This window comes from Hyla sarda, chromosome 4 (assembly GCF_029499605.1).
Source record: "Hyla sarda isolate aHylSar1 chromosome 4, aHylSar1.hap1, whole genome shotgun sequence".
NCBI classification, from domain to species: Eukaryota; Metazoa; Chordata; class Amphibia; order Anura; family Hylidae; genus Hyla; species Hyla sarda.
In genome coordinates, this window is record NC_079192.1 from 64,769,429 (window position 1) to 64,790,072 (window position 20,644).

Sequence of the window (20,644 nt, forward strand, 5' to 3'; positions counted from 1 at the left end):
ACAGTTAAATTGTTATTTATATAAGTAATTTTATAAATAAAGCTGTGGCCGATCCCCACCCATAAAAAGTTGAATTGTTGTTGTGCCAGTTATTATTTAATTAATTATTGTAATAAGGGGGAGGGATAGTTATAGCCTGCTAGGAGCTAATTGGGTCTCAACAGTCTGACTTTAGTGCAGGCCACGGTGACTTCAGATGGACTTGACTTGACAGAGATGGTGACTGACAATAAGATGACTTGACTTACTGATGACCGACTTGTAGCTGCAGGACTTTAGGCTTGAGGCCTCCAATGCTCTGGACGCAGACACTGGAACAACTTGACTGGACTTGACCTCAGCAGAAGTAGCAATGTGCTAAGAGAGGGATTGCAGCCCCTCCCCTGGTTATATAGGGGGGCTGTGCAAGGAGCCCATAGATCACTTGGGGGTCACCTGGTCACTGGAGCCCTTTGGGTAATAATCATAGCATATTACCATAAGCATAGTGCCAGCAGCCGGCCGGCCGATGATGCTGATAGAAATATTTTCATACATAGCGCTGCAGTGGCATTTGTATATAGATGCGCTGAGGGGGGCAGATAACGCTATATGTCTGCCTCCAGTGCATCTATATACGTATACCCCTGCAGCCAGCTGCTGGCACTATGCGCTGCTGATAGAAATACTTTTCATTCCTAGCGCTGCAGGGGTATATGTATATAGATGCGCCAGGGGAGCGGTATATATATATATATATATATATATATAAATGCGCTGGCGGGGGTATACATATAAATGCGCTAGCGGGGGTCATATCTTTATTAATGCGCTGGCGGGGATATATATATATATATATATATATATATATATATATATATAAATATGTAAAAAAAAAGTTAATAAAAGTTAATTAACCCCTTCCCTATTAAAAGTTTAAATCACCCCCCTTTTCCCATTTTTTTAATGAAATAATGTAATAAAAAAAATTATAAAAAATAAAAATAATCATACGTAGTATCGCCGCATTCGAAAATCGCACGGTTGATGGCGTACACGTAAAAAAAAAAAAAAAAAAAAACAAAGTCCAAAATTGTGCATACAGAGGAAATTCTTTTCTTTTTTTATTTCTTTTCTGTCTGTCCACGGGGCTCTCTGCTGACACCTCTGTCCGTATCAGGAACTGTCCAGAGCAGAAGAAAATCCCCCCCCCCCCCCTTCATATCAAACATATGCTGCTCTGGACAGTTCCTAAAATGGACAGAGGTGTCAGCAGAGAGCACTGTGGACAGATAGAATAGAAATCTAAAAAGAAAAGAATTTCCTCTGTAGTATTCAGCAGCTAAGTACTGGAAGGATTAATATTTTTTTTTAAGAAGTAATTTAGAAATCTGTTTAACTTTTTGGCACCAGCTGATTTAAAAAATATATATTTTCCACCAGAGTGCCCCTTTAAGGTAAAAATGGTCTGAGTCTTTAAGGGGTTTAAGGACACTTTTTATTTTCTTTTGGTATATATGCAAAAGCATCCCTGGACTCTTACACCTGTTTTAATAATTGTGAAATACATTTTCGATGTATTATATGTTGCAGTTGGCCTCTTACATATATAATCATTTATTTAAAAGGCCTTTATTGTTTATCATGGTAACTTTAATTGCTCTAAGCTTCCTACATTGTGATCTGCACAGAAACCAAGGAGGGTACTGGATTGTCTATTGTCAGCAATCCGCTATGGCTTTGACTGAGATACCTGTTACAGTGTTGTGCGGTGTATTGTAGCACTGGCAAAACTTCACTCCGCAGGACAAGTGTTTTGCCCTCCATCAAGAGCTGTCTGGAACTCCACAATTCGATTTTAGAGTTTGCCAGTAGGTCTTGCCAAGACTTGAGGTACGCTCCTTCCTTCCTGAACCAGACTCCGAGGATTTGGATGAAGTCTGGTTTAACAGTGAAGGGGAAAGGGGTGGAAGAAGCCATGTGCCATTCCCCGAAGAGCATAGCCTCCGACTTGCCGCTGTTGACCTTTGCTCCCGGAGCTCTGCTGAAGTCCTCTCAGGTCTGAACAAGTGCAGTCACTAAATGCCGATCAGTGCAGAAAAAAGTAATCCATGTAGACCGAGCACTTGACCTCGTAGCGATCTGGTCCTGGTTCAGTGATTCCTCTGATCTCTCCATTCTGCCGGATAGAATCTCTGAACAGCTCTATAACACAAACAAATAGAAAAGGTGAAAGAAGGTAGCCTTGTCTGACCCCAGATAGAATGGGGAAGAGCTCAGTCTTCCAGCCTTTCACCAGCACCTTGCTGCAAATGTCAAGATAACATACAAGCAAAACATCTTTCCCAGACCCAGCTTGCGCAAAGCCCTGTACGTGAATTCATGAGAGTCACGGTCAAACGCCTTCTCCTGATCCAGACTGACCAGGGCGGCGCAGGCATGGCAGTCTTGTATGTAATGGATTGTGTGTCTCACAAGGGCAAGGCTATCGGTGATCCTGTGAACAAGGATGCTGCAGGTCTTGTCCGGGTGGACAATCTGCCCGATGACAGACTCCAGTCTGTTGGCCAGCACCTTGGCTAGGATCTTGTAGTCCACGTTCAAGAGAGAGATGGGACGCCAATTAATCAAGTCGCATCTCTCCCCGTTACACTTATACAAGATTATGATTATCCCTTTCTTCAACGACAGAGGCATGGCCCCCTCCTGCCACCATTTGCAGGGCCATCACCCGGACTGTGTTTTGCTTCATCTGGGGCAAAATGGACAGAGTTAAGTGGACTTTGATGTACAAGGAGCCCAGCAAGGGTGGGAAGGGCGTACCCGATATCCCAATTCTGCTATGTGCTACCTTTGCATGTGTCCGAGTACAGCGGACTCTGGTTGAAAAGACTGGCTCAGCGCACAGGTCTATGTCTCGCTTGTTTTCTTTTGCCCCTCTGATGGGGGCTCAGCTGGGACAAGTGGGACAGCTCCATCCCTTACAACTTGAACACCCCCTGGTTCTATGGGGATGTCCAGTCCAGTTTGTAAGGGAGAACCAGCGGGGTTGAAGCCCTGTGGAAGCCAAAGACCATCTACAAGCTTATCAGAGCTAAAGACTTGTTGGAGCTCGTTCCAGGGCTCCCCAAGGGCTCAGCAGAGACTGTTTGGACCAATGTGGCTTCTGCATGGCTAACCAATGGCCATAAGGGAAGACTGTCTCTAAGGTTGTTCATGCATGCCCGTGACCTCTGCAGAACCCGGTACTACCCCCTGTGCCCCTCTGTGGAAGAAACATCTTTGCACGTTTTTGGCAGTGCCCCTTTGCACAGTGTCTATTGGATCCCCTGGAATCTGAACTTAGAGACTCTGTTCTTAGGAACTGCCTATCTTACCATTCGGTGCTTTACAAGCTGTTCCCTGGGGTTCACAACGTGTAGGCCATTGAGGAGGCCTCACAACTAATCATTGGCCAGACAACACGCTCGAGGTGTCGACACCTAACAACGAATTAACCCATAGGGGTTAAAAAAGAAAAACCTCTTATAAGCGTGTTGACAAATAATGGATAATACTTAACTTTTAATGTGTGCTTATAAAATGTACATGAGAACATAACGTTTAAAAGCACACCTCATACAGTGTATGTGAAACCGCCGGTTAAGGGAGGACCTGCTTCCGAAGGGAAAGACGCCAGTGAACGTGGATGCGATGTTGCATTGGCTAGAGCATTACCCCAACAGGTCTGTGGCAGAACAGTTACATTTAGTTTTTTCCTGTGGTTTTTTCATACCGTATGTTCCTTCTGATTTCCCCCAGCAGGCTCCGAATCTGCAGTTCTTCAACCAGCTGCGCTGCGGGAAAAAGTTAGTAAGGAAGTTCATTTAGGTTGTTTTCAGGGACCGTTTGTTTCCCCCCCATTTTCTAATTTGAGGGTCTTCCCTTTGGGGGCGGTTCCCAAAAAAGAGAGTGGAAAGTTTCGCCTCATACATCACTTATCTTACCCAAAAGGAGATTCTGTCAATGATGGTATCCCTAATAATGCAGCCTCTGTTACTTATGTTTCTTTTGACAGGGCGGTGGCGCTGGTTAGGCGGGCTGGTAGGGGTGCTCTCATGGCAAAATCGGACATAGAATCTGCTTTTTGCCTCCTCCCGGTACATCCGGAATGTTATCACCTTCTGGGTTGCTGTGTGGATGGCATGTATTACTATGACACTGTTACGCCGAGCGCTCCGGGTCCCTGCTCCTCCCCGAAGCGCTCGCGGCGTTCTCCTTTCTGCAGCGCCCCGGTCAGACCCGCTGACCGGGAGCGCTGCACTGACATTCGCGATGGGGATGCGATTCGCATAGCGGGACGCGCCCGGTCGCGAATCGCATCCCAAGCCACTTACCCGTCCCGGTCCCCGGCTGTCATGTTCTGGCGCGCCGGCTCTTTGCGATTTAAAGGGCCAGTGCGCCACTGATTGGCACATGGTTTTAATTAGTGTGTTCACCTGTGCACTTCCCTATATTACCTCACTTCCCCTTCACTTCCTTGCCGGATCTTGTTGCCATTGTGCCAGTGAAAGCGTTCCTTGTGTATCCCAAGCCAGTGTTCCAGACCTCTTGCCGTTGCCCATGACTATGATCCTTGCTGCCTGCCCTGACCTTCTGCTACGTCCGACCTTGCTCTTGCCTAATCCCTCGTACCGCGCCTATCTCAGCAGTCAGAGAGGTTGAGCCGTTGCCGGTGGATACGACCTGGTTGCTACCGCCGCAGCAAGACCATCCCGCTTTGCGGCGGGCTCTGGTGAAAACCAGTAGCAACCTAGAACCGGTCCAGCGACACGGTCCACGCCAAGTCCTCCTCGGTCTGCCATGGCTCCAGCATCATTCTCCCACCCTTGACTGGACCACCGGGGATATCAAGAATTGGGGTCCTGCTTGCCGCAAGAAATGCCTCACGTCTGCTCCCAGTCCCGTCTGTCGGGCCTCAGTGTCTCCTCCTGTGCCTGGTCTCCCCAAGGCCTATCAGGACTGTGCAGTGCCTCCTCATAGCCCCTGTCCTGGTGACACTCTGCCCCGTGACAAGCTTCACCCTCTGCCCCCCCTCCCCATTCCCACTTCTTCCGGATTACCGGCCGCTGATGTAGCTACCCAGGACTGTTTTTTGTTCCGGAAGGAAACTCAAAAGACGCCCCCTATGTTCTCTTCTCAGTTAAAGGGACAAGGAGACAAAGAGAGGGGGAGACCTAAGGGGGGGGGGTACTGTTACTCCGAGTCCCTGGTCCTCCTCGGCGCGCTCGCGGCGTTCTCCTTTCTGCAGCGCCCCGGTCAGACCCGCTGACCGGGAGCGCTGCACTGACATTCGCGATGGGGATGCGATTCGCATACCGGGACGCGCCCGCTCACGAATCGCATCCCAAGCCACTTTCCTGTCCCGGTCCCGGGCTGTCATGTTCTGGCGCGCGCTGGCCAGTGCACCAGTGATTGGTGCCTTGCCCAATCAGTCCAATTAGCTTCCACCTGCTCCCTGTGTATATAACCTCACTTCCCCTTTCCTTCCTTGCCGGATCTTGTTGCCTTGTGCCAGAGAAAGCGTTTAGTGTTGTCCAAAGCCTGTGTTCCAGACCTTCTGCTATTGTTATTGACTACGAACCTTGCCGCCTGCCCCCGTCCTTCTGCTACGTCTGACCTTGCCTCTGCCTAGTCCTTCTGTCCCATGCCTTCTCAGCAGTCAGCGAGGTTGAGCCGTTGCCGGTGGATACGACCTGGTTGCTACCGCCGCAGCAAGACCATCCCGCTTTGCGGCGGGCTCTGGTGAAAACCAGTAGCAACCTAGAACCGGTCCACCGACACGGTCCACGCCAATCCCTCGCTGACACAGAGGATGCACATCCAGCTAGCCGAATTATAACAGACACCTGTTTACCCATGGGATGTTCCATTTCGTGCCACTACTTCGAGATGTTCAGTTTGTTCTTGGATGGGTGGTGCGATCTGAAACTGGGTGCTCGTCCATTATTCATTATCTGGACGATTTTTTCTTTGTGGCCCCAGGAGATTCTCCCAGCTGTCAGTTCTTATTGGACTCATTTTGTTTCCTCATGAGTCGGCTGGGGGTACCCCTCTCTGCGGAGAAGACAGAGGGACCGGGTACCACCCTGTCGTTCTTGGGGATTAAAATCGACTCTGTTAGTATGGAGTTCAGGCTTCCTGGTCATAAATTGGCCAAATTACTGGGTATCATTGAAGGTTTTTGTGGAGTTTCTAAAGTGACCCTAAAACAGATGCAGTCCCTCTTGGGTCTCCTGGTTTTCGCTTGTCGCATTATGCCGATGGGCCGTGTTTTTTCCAGACATCTTTCTTTGGCGACTAGGGGAGTCAGGAGACCTGAGCACAGGATTCACATTACTTCAGTTTTACGGGCGGATCTATTGGTGTGGCGTGAATTTTTACGTCGCTACAATGGCCGCACTTGTTTTCTGGCACCAGAGGTGTGTAACAATGAATTGTCTCTTTTCAAGGATGCTGCTTCTTCTGCAGGTTACGGGGCATTGTTCGGGTCGGAATGGAGTGCCGGGCCTTGGCCAGAGGTGTGGAGAGAGGAGGGGGTTATGTCGTAATATGACATTACTGCAGCTGTTCCCCATTGTTGTGGCTGTGGAACTTTGGGGTGAACAGTTAAAAGATCGTAAAGTATGTTTTTGGTCAGATAACATCAGTGTGGTGCATTGTATAAACGGCCTGTCCTCCTCCTCTCTCCCGGTTCTCGCCTTGCTTCGGCTCTTGGTTCTGCGCTGCTTGCAACACAATATCTGGTTCCGCTCCCGTCATGTTCCGGGAGTTGATAACGTTTTCGCTGATTTGTTGTCTCGCTTCCGTTTCCAGGAGTTTTGGGATCTGCGCAAGGGGGCTTGCCCTGTCCGCAGGAGATGTGGAATCTGGTGTCGCTGGACTGATGCCTTTAGTGGCCTCTTCTGTAGCGCCGGCCACCTGGTCAGGTCACGGTAAGGCATGGAGGGACTGGTTGTTCACTGCGGGATCACTTGATGTATGTGCAGGGGATGATGTCCGCTTTGATATTACCATTGACTATTTGCATGGCGCTGCGTAAATTGGGAGTCTCTGCTAATGTGACTAGGCGGCGTCTCTGCGGGGTCGCTTTTCACTTGAAGCTGCGGGGTTGGGCTGATACTACCAAAAGTTTTTGTGTGCAGCAGGCGCTAAAAGGCTGGCAGCGTGTGCAGGTGAGCCGGGATTGTAGGGGGCCTATTTCATTTTCGCTGCTGGTGCAGCTACTGGGCGCCATTGCGGCGGTTTGCTCGACGGATTATGAGATGTGCCTTTTTCGTGCAGCTTTTTCGCTTGCATTTTTTGGTGCTTTGCTACCGCCAATGGGGGTATTCTTTTTGAGGATGTATTGGTTTCCAATGGGGTTGTGCAGCTGTGTGTCCGACGTTCGAAGACTGATTAGTTAGGCAAGGGGTCCTGGCTTCGAATATGTGCTGTTGGTGGCGAACAGTGCCTGGTGTTTTTCGTTTCCTCTTTTTTGGCAATTAGAGTGGCGTGCAAACGATTTTTGTGCCATTCTTCGGGCTCCCCTTTGACTAGATACCAGTTTGTGTCGGTTTTTAAGTGGTGTCATGTTCGTCCGAGTACGGCTCCCATTCTTTTCGAATCGGGGCAGCCACTGAAGCTGCCAGGGCGGGTTTTCCGGTTGCGGATATACAGCGCATTGGTCGATGGAAGTCAGACTGTTATCCTGGTTATGTTCGCCCTGAACTGTTGTAATGTTTTCCCTCCTTCAGGCCCTCGACCCCCGGTGGTTCACATCGTGGGTCATTCTTATGTATATCGTGCAGCCCAGAGAGCGACATGTCGTCCAGGAGGCAGGTCATTGGGCTTTCAAGGTGTCGCCGTCCATTGGAGAGGTATCGGTGGTTTGTCCTGGTCGAGAGTACTTACGGAGTGTGTGCAAATTGCTGGTCATTCTATTCTGCCGATGGTTCTCGTCCTCCATGCCGCAGGAAATAATTTGGGTTCCATGCCGGTCCCCGAATTGATTACGTTAATGAGAAATGACCTGGAGCGCATTATTCTATTGTTCTCCCAGGTTATAGTTGTATGGTCTAAAATTGTGCCCAGAGTAACGTGGCAAGGGGCTCGTGATGCTGCGGCCATGGAAAGGGTGCGCCGTTCTGTTAATTCCCGCATGGCCCGATATGTCAGGGCCCGGTTGGGGGTGGTGGTTCGGCATAGACAACTGGAGGGCGACAACCGGCACCTTATGTCCATGGACGGGGTACACCTGAATGATATTGGGTTAGACATTTTCCTCTCTGGGTTGCAGGATGGGATAGAGCAGGACCTTTTTGTGTTGGGTGGGGGTCGGAGCTCAGTATGAGGAGACGTGAGCTCCTCCTGTGGTGGTACAGGAGTTAGCTAATTAAGAATGGAGGGATGGCTGAGTTGCCCGTCGGCTAATGCCGGCGGCTGGCAGTGTGTTTCCTCTCTGGTTACCAACCTGCAGGAGGTTGGAGGTTAATTTCATGTTGTAACGGAGTTAATAAAGCTGTGGCCGACCCCCACGTCCACTTAATAAGGTTATCAGTTGTCTGTCATTATTTGGTAATCAAGGGGAGAAAGGGTAATGGTTGGTAGGAGAATAGTTGCCTTTCGCGCAGTCCAGTGTATATTTTAAAAAGCCGCACATTTTTGCGCAAACAACCCAAAATATATGCTACTCATGCAGCTTAGTATATCTTCCCCATTGTCTTGGAGATTTCCATTGACATAGACTCAGAAGGTCAGAGAAGGAAGCAAGTACTCTATATAACTATATCATAAGCTCCTGCTCAACACCAGGCCCATAGTTCAGCAGATGGTTTCCTATAATGGTTTTCCTGTTTTAGCAGCTGATGGTGTATCACTAGGATAAGCCGTGGCCTACATGGCTGATCTTGAAAACAAATCTTGAGGACAAGGCCCCTATGGATTTTCAATCCACTGTCACCCTTGTCCACTTGGTGACTAGAATGGCAATGCAACAACATTCCAGTTATTTGCAGTACCTGCACAAGATCAGAGTGACGCTGTGTAAGTAAAAGTTTAGAGGGAGCCACGGTGCTTCACAGAGGGCTTCACACCTTCATTCTAGCAATTTTGCCAATACCCCATTTACAATAAGCTAGTGACAACATCTTATCTATATGCAGTTTAAGTGGCGGAAACCTTTTATTGCATTTCATTAAAAATATACATTATATTACAAGCAGTAATTCAAGCATGAAAGGGTCAAAGTGCGGAGCAATGTTTCCTGGGAGGCTGACAGATTATTGATGAGAAAAGTACAGATAGTAACAACTGGGAAAAGTAGTGAGAGCAGACAGTAGCACAATGTACAATCCTGGAGGACACTGGGCCTCGTCACAAGGTTTCCATTTATATCTAGTCACTATCAGATTTCATTCGACCTAGGGCTGGATTCTTTTTATGCAAACTTTATAGGCAAGTTCTTCACAGCAACACAAAATACTAATCAAAAAAGGTCAAATGATATGTGAATTACTAATTTTTAATGTCACCGTATAGGGATTCTTGTTTTCATTAAATAGTTACTACTGATTTTTCGCCGTATAAGACGCTCCGGCATATAAGACGCACCCAATTTTAAAGGATGAAAATCTAGAAAAAAAAGATTCTGAACCAAATACAATGTAAAGTATAGGACAGTGATCTTCAACCTGCGGACCTCCAGATGTTGCAAAACTACAACTCCCAGCATGCCCGGACAGCCGTTGGCTGTCTGGGCATGCCGGGAGTTGTATTTTGCAACATCTGGAGGTCTGCAGGTTGAAGACCACTGGTATAGGAGGTAATACTCACGTGTCCCCGCCGCTCTGGACCCGTCACCGCTGCCCTGGATGTCGCCCTCCATTGCTGTCGCCGCGTCCCCGGGGTGTCCCTGTCGCTTTGGAACGTCTCTACTGCCCGGGATCCTCGCTCTCCGTCCCGCCATCACGTCGCTACGCACGCCGCTCCTATTGGATGATGGGACAGCGTGCGCGACGACGTGATGACGACGAAGGAGAGCGCCGGCCATGCAGGGGATCCCGGCACGGAGCAGTCATTCACTGAGCGGACACCGAGGACGCAGGTAAGGTCCCTCCCGGTGTCCTGTAAGCTGTTCGGGATGCCGCGATTTCACCGCAGTGGTCCCGAACAGCCCGACTGAGCAGCCGGGTTAGTTTCACTTTCGCTTCAGACGCGCCGGTCAGCTTTGATCGCCGCGTCTGAAGGATTAATACAGGGCATCCTGGAGCGCCCAGCAGCCGCTAGTACTAGACGGCTCCCCGCCACTGGGGGTGATAGCGCTTCACAGAGAACCATACCGGGAGCAAGGCGACATAATCGTACATGTGCACTATACAGGCATATGTTTCTTGATGACTACAAGCCTGCTGTCCTGAAACAAATAACATTGAAGCCTTGCATGGGGTGCACTATGTATCGGGTGTTTACCCCACTCAGTAACTATGGTTCTCATTTTATATCTCTCTGTTTATAAATAATTCCTACTCCGGGTGTGCTTAGTATTATAGCATATACACCAGAAATTTTTGCTAAAAAGGTCCCCTGATGATACCACATCACTGTGGTTGAAACGCGTTGGGTATACATTGAAGCATTAACTAGGATTTATTTCTCTGGTAAATCCACATGGCTATGTGGTAACTTTCCACAAAATCCACATTGCTCTGTGGTCACTTCCTTACACCTTAAATATTATTTGGTGCCGGATTTATTTTTGAGCGCTTTATGTTACTCTGGTGGCTTTTAAAAGAAATAATATTAAAAGCTAAGTTTTATGGAGTTCCCTCCTATCAGCACAATTTTTGCTGTTGATTATTATTAGTTTAATACAGGGCATCACCGCAATCGGTGATGTCCTGTAGTAGCCGCTGGTCCCTGCTGTTGATGGCCGCAGGGACCGCCGCGATATGACAGGGTTTTAATGTGTATTTGCCGTATAAGATGCACCAACTCCCCCCCCCCCCACACACACACACACTTTTGGGGAAGAAAAATTGCGTCTTATACGGCAAAAATAATACGGTAGTCTTTAATTTTTTACCATTAATAAGTATGAAGATATTAAACTTGCATAAAGTGTTGCCTGAGAAAACTGTCATGGTGAATTCACTATGGTTGTTTAGAGATCCAGAGATTAGTTCTGTTGGCCATATTCGAATTTGGGAAATATTTTCCCCTAAAATAAGGAAAATTTTATTTTGCCTAATGTGTTTGCCTTTGTCTGGATGAACATTGCTAGAGTACAGGCTGAACTGGATAGACCTATGTCTTTTTTTAAACTATGCTGCTGGTCACACACTGGCAACTACAGCACAGCCCCATTTACTAGAATAGAACTTTACTGCAGTTTCCTGCAAAGTAGCTGGATGGTAGTACAGTACTTGTATGAAAACAAAAAATACCCACGTGGAGAAAACGGTTTCCAACTGTAAACAACACAAATCAGTAAAGGTATCCAAAAGATAGGGGATAAGATGTCAGATCGCGGGGGTCCCGCTGCTGGGGACCCCCGGGATCTCGGCTGCAGCACCCACCTGTATGGCTTCCGGCAATGCTGGAGGCTTTGGATCCCGACCACAATGGCGGAAGAGCGTGACTTCACGACTCCGCCCCGTGTGATGTCACGCCCCGCCCCCTCAATGCAAGTCTATGGGAGGTCCTTCACGCCCCCTCCCATAGACTTGCATTGAGGGGGCGGGGCGGGGTGTGACATCACACTGGGCGGAGTCGTGACGTCACGCTTTTCCGCCATTGTGGTTGGGATCCGAAGCCTCCAGCGTTGCCGGAAGCCATACAGGTGGGTGCTGCAGGCCAGATCCCAGGGGTCCCCAGCAGCGGGACCCCCGGGATCTGACATCTTATCCCCTATCCTTTGGATAGGGGATAAGATGTCTAGGGGTGCGGAGTACCCCTTTAATACCCTATCTAGAGATGAGCGAACTTACAGTAAATTCGATTTGTCACGAACTTCTCGGCTCAGCAGTTGATGACTTTTCCTGCATAAATTAGTTCAGCTTTCAGGTGCTCCGATGGGCTGGAAAAGGTGGATACTCTTTCCTAGGACTGTATCCACCTTTTCCAGCCCACCGGAGCACCTGAAGGCAGAACTAATTTACGCAGGAAAAGCCATCAACTGCCGAGCCGAGAAGTTCGTGACGAATCGAATTTACCGTAAGTTCGCTCATCTCTATCCCTATCCCAACACTAAAACATAAGTTTTATTTGTATTTTAGAAACAGTACCAGTATATCTAAAAATTAAAAACACCAGTGTGGCCAGTCACTGATAGCTATATTATTTTACTATATTTGCTATCACTTGGGCTAATGGCCAATCATTTTTGGCTGTAGTTCAAACAACAGATGATAAAAGGCTTATTAAAAGCTCAGACGCATAGCCTCCCTGACATGTTTTGCTCCTCAGAAGCTTTATCATAGGTCTGGGCTAGTACTACTATGCATAGACAAATTGTGAAGGTGCTTCAGGACTCCCTTCTGTGCCTCCACACTTTAACACTTTATAGGGCCTCCATTTGTGCCCCCACACTTTATTTAGGCCGACTATACTGTAGCTAGGCCCCCTCCCATTATAAGTGGCCCCCTTTGCACCATGGGAGAAAAAACTGCTTACCTCACCCTGTTTTCACACCGAACAGCAGCGTCTTCTGCTCCAGGCAGCCTAGTGCATGTGGAATAATGCAGTGTTATCATCGCACCACCTGAAGACACAGATACAGTTGTGTGAACATACCCTAAAGCGGGCTTTACTTCACTGCTGGGCTTGATCACACTCCCTGCGACAATGATCATTGCCCCTGCTTCTGCCCCCGAGTTTCTGCTCATAAACCCAGGGATTATCATAAGAGCACATTGTACATTGAAAAGTTGCTAAATACAGTGGTCCCTAAAGTTACAATATTAATTGGTTCCAGCACAACCATTGTATGTTGAAACCATTGTATGTTGAGACCAGAACTCTATGGAAACCTAGTAATTGGTTCTGAAGCCACCAAAATGTCATCCAAAAAATAGGAAAAAGTAAGGATTAAAGAAAAATAAGTAGATAACTAATATAGATAAAGCAAATCCTTACATATAAAAAAAGAAAGATCTGCTGGGAGCTGTAAATCATTGTCTATGTCAGTGTTTCCCAAGCAGGGGGCCTCCAGCTGTTGCAAAACTACAACTCCCAGCATGCCCGGACAGCCTTTGGCTGTCCGGGCATGCTGGGAGTTGTAGTTTTGCAACAGCTGGGGGCACCCTGCTTGGGAAACGCTGGTCTATGTAGAGGACAGGAGCTTCTTCAGGGTCCTGTACAGTACACGCAATGTTCTAAAAAAGTAAAATGGAGCCGCCCTCACCTGGTGTACAAAGGAGCAGGTAACCCTGGTACAGGTAAAGTGTACAGAACATGTAATACCTCCCTGTACTGTAGGGGACGCTACCAGACATCAATCAGTGCATTTGCTTCAGTAATACAGGGGTTTTACCAGTAAATTTCCCTTTCTGATTGTTCGGTTCTTCCGGCCATTGACACATTGCACAGATCTGGATTGTCCATAGCATTGTATGCTGAGTCTGGTTTTAACTTACAATGGTCCAGAAAAGACCATTGTATGTTGAAACTATTGTATGTTGAGGCCATTGTAGGTTGAGGGGTCACTGTATTATAGTATGGAAGTGTACGTTTTTTTCTTTATCTAAGGCCTTATTTAAATTAGCATTGTGGCTCCTGTTTATAACGCTCTGCCAGATCCATCACAGACCAACATCAGCACCGACCAATGGAACCCAATGATTCAGCTTCTGCCAAGGTGTCTGTCATTTTGCCAATAAAATTAGAAAGGCGTGCAGCAATATTTTTCCTTTCAAATATGAAAGAATCCACAATGAAGCCTGGAACACAAATGTGAATTGAGCCATACTCTTTAAAATGTGTAATTTGTTTCTGTTCTACGGGACTGAGCATGACCTTTGCTAAAAGTATCCATACCTCCTACAGCAGATATGAGGCACAAAATACGCTCCAGGCACAATTTTGGACCCAGCATAATTTGTAAAATTTTTCACATTTTTTCTTGCCCTTAGCAGGCTTGTTATACGTACAGTAGAGCCAGTTATTTCCCCGCAGCATAAACAAGCATGTAACATGACAACTACAGGTATACTTCCTGAAATAATCTTTTGGTACATCACCTGCTATACAATGACTGCAATGTATTGGGAGATATTGAGCACTTCTGACTATAATCCTTTATAATCATATACAGTGACCCTCCGACCTACGATGGCCCCGACATATGATGAAATCGACATACGATGGCCTCTCAGAGGCCATCATATGTCTATGTCAGCATCGACATACAATGCTTTTTTATGTCGGGGCCATCACATTAAGTGCTATCCGGCAGCGCCAAATGCTTAAGCTGCTGCCGGATAGCAGCTTAATGTTCCCCGTGTGGTGCGGTAAGTATTACTTACCCCTCCACGGTGCTCCGGGGTGCCCTCCGGGTCCAGTGCTGGTCTTCCGGTGTCTTCTCGGCCCTCTCCGATGACGTCAATACTCTGCTGCGCACGTCATCCAATAGGAATGGCGTACGCAGCGGCGTAATGACGTCGCTACGCAGGCCCAGTAAGGCCTTGCGGAAGACAGAAGAGGACCGGAGAAGACAGCAGAGGACCGGAGAAGACAGCGGAGGACCGGAGAAGACAGCGGAGGACCGGAGAAGACAGCGGAGGACCGGAGAAGACAGCGGAGAGCCCAGTGGAGGCCCGGGGACACCATCTCGAGCGGCGGGGACAGGTGAGTACAGCTTCCTATACTTTACATTGCACGAATCCCTCAACATACGATGGATTCGACAAAAGATGGCTCGTTTGGAACGAATTACCATCGTATTTTGAGGGACCACTGTATTGGAATTGAATTGACAACCCCTTTCCATGCACCCCATTGGGGAATATAAACGTGGGATATGTTTTGTGCCATCTGTGTACTGTATATAGTTGGGACTTGTGCTGTCTGATGCAATAAAAGCTTACAGATATATTTTAACCATCTCTTTAATTTATAACGGGGGTTATTTACTAAGGCTAGGTTTACACTGCATTTGTATCCATCGTCATCATGCTGATAAGAATTCCATAACTGCTGCAAGTTTTTTTAATGAAAGTATTTCACACACTTAATTTAATATCCCATTGAATACCCCTCCAAACATTTTGAATAACTCCCGATTACTGCCCACAGCTTGTCTGCATCTCATGTAGAGGACACCTTAGGGAACATGTGATGTAACAACTCGGGGGTGTGGTACCAATGGAAAAGGATCTTATAATAATTCTCCTTATAAGAGATACAGTCATTGCCGTAAATGTTGGCACCCCTGAAATTTTTCAAGAAAATTTAGTATTTCTCACAGAAAAGGATTGCAGTAACACATGTTTTGCTATACATGTGTTTATTCCCTTTGTGTGTATTGGAACTAAACCAAAAAAAAGGAGGAAAAAAAAGCAAATTGGACATAATGTCACCAAACTCCAAAAATGGGCTCGACAAAATTATTGGCACCCTTTCAAAATTGTGGAAAAATAAGATTGTTTCAAGCATGTGATGCTCCTTTAAACTTACCTGGGGCAAGTAACAGGTGTGGGCAATATACAAATCACTCCTGAAAGCAGATAAAAAGGAGAGAAGTTCACTTAATCTTTGCATTGTGCGTCTGTGTGTGCCACACTAAGCATGGACAACAGAAAGAGGAGAAGATAACTGTCTGAGGACTTGAGAACCAAAATTGTGGAAAAATAGCAACAATCTCAAGGTTACAAGTCCATCTCCAGAGATCTAGATTTGCCTTTGTCCATAGTGCGCAACATTATCAAGAAGTTTGCAACCATGGCCCTGTAGCTAATTTTCCTGGACGTGGATGGAAGAGAAGAATTGATTAAATGTGTTATTGCAGGATAGTCCGGATGGTGGATAAGCAGCCCCAAACAAGTTCCAAAGATATTCAAGCTGTCCTGTTGGCTCAGGGAGCATCAGTGTCAGCGCGAACTATCCGTCGACATTTAAATGGGAGGAGACCCAGGAGGACCCAACTGCTGATACAGAGACATTAAAAGCAAGACTACATTTTGCCAAAATTAACTTGAGTAAGCCAAAATCCTTCTGGGAAAACGTCTTCTGGACAGATGAGACCAAGATAGAGCTTTTTGGTAAAGCACATCATTCTACTGTTTACCGAAAACGGAATGAGGCCTACAAAGAAAAGAACACAGTACTTACAGTGAAATATGGTGGAGGTTCAATGATGTTTTGGGGTTGTTTTGCTGCCTCTGGCACTGGGTGCCTTGAATGTGTACAAGGCATCATGAAATGTGAGAATTACCGAAGGATTTTGGGTCGCACTGTACAGCCCAGTGTCAGAAAGCTGGGTTTGTGTCCGTGATCTTGGGTTTTCCAGCAGGACAATGACCCCAAACAAAGGTCAAAAACCACCCAGAAATCAATGGCAACAAAGCGCTGGAGAGTTCTTAAGTGGCAGCAATGAGTCAAGATCTAAATCTCACTGAACACCTGAGGATAGATCTTAAAATTGCTGTTGGGAAAAGGCGCCTTCCAATAAGAGAGACCTGGTGCAGTTTACAATGGAAGAGTGGTCCAACATTCCGACTGAGAGGTGTAAGAAGCTTATTGATGATTATAGGAAGCGACTAATTTCAGTTACTTTTTCCAAAGGGTGTGCAACCAAATATTAAGTTAAGGGTGCCAATAATTTTGTCCAGCCCATTGGTGTGACATTATGTCCAATTTGCTTTTTTTCCTCCATTTTTTGGTTTAGTTCCAATACACACAAAGGGAAAAAACATATGTATAGCAAAGCATGTGTCATGCTGGGAGTTGTAGTTTTGCAACAGCTGGAGGCAAACTTTTCCCAAACTTTTCTGTGAGAAATATTTCATTTTCTTGAAAAATTTCAGGGGTGCCAACATTTACGGCCATGACTGTACAAGAAGACACCTTGGCTCCTCGGGACCAGATAACTTGCTAAAGCGAAATGGTGATTGGGCGTCCTAACAACCTCGCCATGTAGGGATGACCAATCTGAGAGAGGTCCTGAGGGGTCAACAGCATAATATAGATGGCATAAATAAAGCCACTAGCAAATTAGGTTTTTCTACATAAAATCTCAAAGGGTGTAGGCAGCAGGAAAGGAGCCCCAGAATCTCCGGCGCTGCCTGTAAGGCATCGGTAATAGGTGATCGCAGTGGTGGGAAGGCAATATCCATCTTGTAGGGTCGACAAGGAAAGAATGGTGCACTTCACTGGGTCCACTACATCAACAAACTGAAAGACCCCTGTCTGATGCCAAAGGCTGTCTGGGTATGCTGGTAGTTGTAGTTTTGCAACAGCTGGAGGCACCCTGATTGGGAAACACTGCCCTAAGCGTTTGTATTGCAGCTCAGCCTCATTGCGGTGAACGGGGCTGAGCTGCAATACCACACACAACCTGTGGATAGGTGTGGTGCTATTTTTGGAAGAAAACAGCCATTTTTTCCTAATCCCAGACAACACCTTTTAACCCCTTCTATACTCAAGAAATAGCGTTACATGACTAAACAAAGTCACCAAGGACAGCGCCCCTTAGCGTATTAACCGCATAAGGCTGTGGGTTTGCAGAATATTATTATTTTTATATTTGCTGAACTTGGCTGTGCTAAGTTAGTACTTTTTTATGTTACTTATAGAAAAGTAAATGTTTTCAGCTGCTAAGTTAGTACTTTTTTATGTTACTTATAGAAAAGTAAATGTTTTCAGCAGCTAAAAAAACAAGGACCAGAAAAGCCAAGGAACAAAACTTTACAGCCCAGTCTATCTCTGGTGGACAGCTGCTACCAACCCCCCCCCCCCCCCCCAATATGCTAAAAATAACTTCACACGCCAAGTTGTTTTGTTTTGGTTGTAATTGTTAATAAAGTTTTCTTAACTACTAAAAAAAAAAAACACACGTAATAAGGCGTGCGAAAGTGCGTAATGCTGCATGGGCGTGACCATTACGTAGTACTCGGCTGGGCGCGGCCTTGTGCCCTGTGGCCGCGCCCTCCAACTCTCCCAGCCATTCGTCGGGCGGGAGCCGGACGGAGCGGACGGCAGGGGCTGTGTTGTGCAAGCCGAGGTGAGCTGGGCCCGCCGTGGAGGGACGAGGCAATACGGACATTATTAAAAGCAGGGGCGCGGGATATAATATGACGTCAGTGGCGGGTGTTCGGGCGTCAGCTTCATATAACTCCTCGCCGGTGTTATGCAGGCGTGGAGCCAATCAGGAGAGCTGTTACAGCCACGGTGTTAGGACAGCGTCAGCCGTTGGTTAATAGAGAGGCCTGTAGGAGGGGCTTATACTGCAGAAAGAGTTGGGGTTGTGTGTCCAATGCTGCAGCGAGGTCAAGTTAGGTGGGCCCGTGCAAGCATGCTTCATAGGTCGTTACTTCCATAGTCACTTTACCCCCTTATATAAGCGGCAGAGGTGACCGGGCGCCATGGACACTGCTGCCTGCAAGGTCTGGGTGTGCTGGGGAGGCAATCGGGAACTTCCAGCCCCACATAGTAGTTTCGTAAAAAGTGTCCTACCCCTCCCTGGTGGCTCCCATGCCTGTTCTATAGGAATGTGCTAGAGTTTGAGCTGTCTTGTGATAGGAGGTGACATGTCACAGTTACAAGAAGTTTCATTGGGAATCTTGTGACCTTATAGTATAGGACAGCGTCCCCTAACTGATTGCTGTTGCAAAACTACAACTCCCAGCATGCAGTCAGGGTGTCCTTGTAGTTTCAGTTCTTCAGCAGCTATAGAGCCACTGAAGATGACCCCCAACTGTTCTTCAGCAAAACTACAACTCCCACCATGCCTGCTGTCAGGACATACTGGAATTTGTGGATTTTTGACATCTAGAGAGCCACAGGTTGTCCTACTGCTATAGGACAATGTTCCCTAACTTTTGGTTCTGGTGCTTTTGCAAAATTACAACTCCCAGCACACCCTGCTACTAGCCTTCAGCTGCCATGTCATGCTGGGAGTTGTAGTTTTGTAGAAAGCTTCTGATTGGAAACCTCTGCTATAGGACAATGTCCCCCAACTCTTCTCCCTCTGGGAGTGGTGACCCCGAGGTGCCAAAACTCACTGGGAATATTGGCTGACTGAGTGGAAGCACGGGCACCATGATCTCTTCACCTTGTGGCACTCACCTCACTCACTCGGCCTTCTGGCTTGGATCAGAGACATTTTTATAGATCCGGCAGGATGTCCGGGCAGTGTACCTGCACTCATTCACTTATTTATTATTGTCACTGTGTCACTTTTTGCATGTTGTGTGTCCACAGGATTGTCAGGATGCTGTAGCCCTTCTGGGTGACCCTCCTGGCGGTCTAGGGGAGGTGTGTGTGGCCATCGGGTTCTCACCTCCCTGCTAACACCCTGGGTACTCCTGCATGGGCAGGGTACCGACTGCTATCGGGTCTGCGGGCAGATACCTCGGCTAATGCCAAAGGGGATGCCAGGAGCATTTGTGGTCCCTTAGTAGCTTCGGCAAAAAGGGACATGGAACCTTGCAGGTACCTTTTGGTCCGGAGGTGAAGGGTAAGGTTTGTTGGGGGGGGGGGGCTCTCTCCTATCGGAGAAGGGCTTGCAATAGGCCGCTTCCTTTGTGCACTTTCTTTTTGTGTGTGTAACACGTTTGCACTTTTTATTGCACTTTGTGTGATTCGAGAGCACGTTACTCTGCTCTTAATAACCTCTGTTGCATAACTACAACTACCAGCAAGTCCTGGCAGCTGTTGGCATGCTGGGAGATGTAGTTTTGCAACAGCTAGAAAGCCACTGATTGGTAACATCTGCTGTAGGTCAATGTCCCCCAACTCTTCTCCATCTGTTGCAAAACTACAACACCCAGCATGTCAATGGCTGTCAGGTCTTGTTGGAAGTTGTGGTTTTGCAACAGCTGGAGGTCCATAGTTGGCAGACCACTTTCCTATACCGATGGAAGTAATAAAGACCCCGGCACTCTGTAAATGCTTGAAGAAATGATTTAGTTTATTTAAGTCATAAACTGCAGACATAACGCAGCACGCGTTCCGGCTTTTCAGAAGCCTATATCAACTGAATTTGATAAAGGCTTCTGAAAAGCCGGAACGCGTGCTGCTTTATATGTCTTTGCAGTTTATGACTTAAATAAACGAAATAATTTCTTCAAGCATTTACATTGTGTCGGGATCTTTATTACTTCCATTGGATTATTTATCCTGGGCACCTACTACACAGTGCCGACCTGCCTATACTCTGCACTTTCCTATACCAACAGCCTTTGGTTGTCAGGGCATGCTGGGAGTTGTAGTTTTGGAACAGCGGAAGGTGCACAGTTTGGAAACCACTGACCTATAGAAACAGTCATTGGCTGTCATGGCATGCTGGGAGTTGTAGTTTTGGAACAGCAGGAGCGCTGTCAGTTGGAAGACACTGTTATAGGGCCTATTATTCTCACCTAACTAACCTATAAAGATCCTATGTGAAGGTCTTATAAGCTTCAGGGGTCATTCATGTCACACTGTGCGCTCG

The 20,644-nt window shown here is 47.2% G+C and overlaps 1 protein-coding gene across 4 annotated transcripts in view; it reads left to right on the top strand.

The window, feature by feature from the left end:
- The first annotated feature begins 18,062 nt into the window (after nucleotides 1-18,062).
- OGDH (oxoglutarate dehydrogenase) overlaps nucleotides 18,063-20,644 on the top strand; it is a 72,179-nt gene continuing 69,597 nt past the window's right edge. For 2 of the 4 annotated variants that reach the window (XM_056571241.1, XM_056571235.1), the window contains exon 1: nucleotides 18,063-18,214. The gene's annotated coding sequence lies outside the window, so the exon portion shown is untranslated. The other 2 variants (XM_056571239.1, XM_056571236.1) reach the window with 2 other exon arrangements.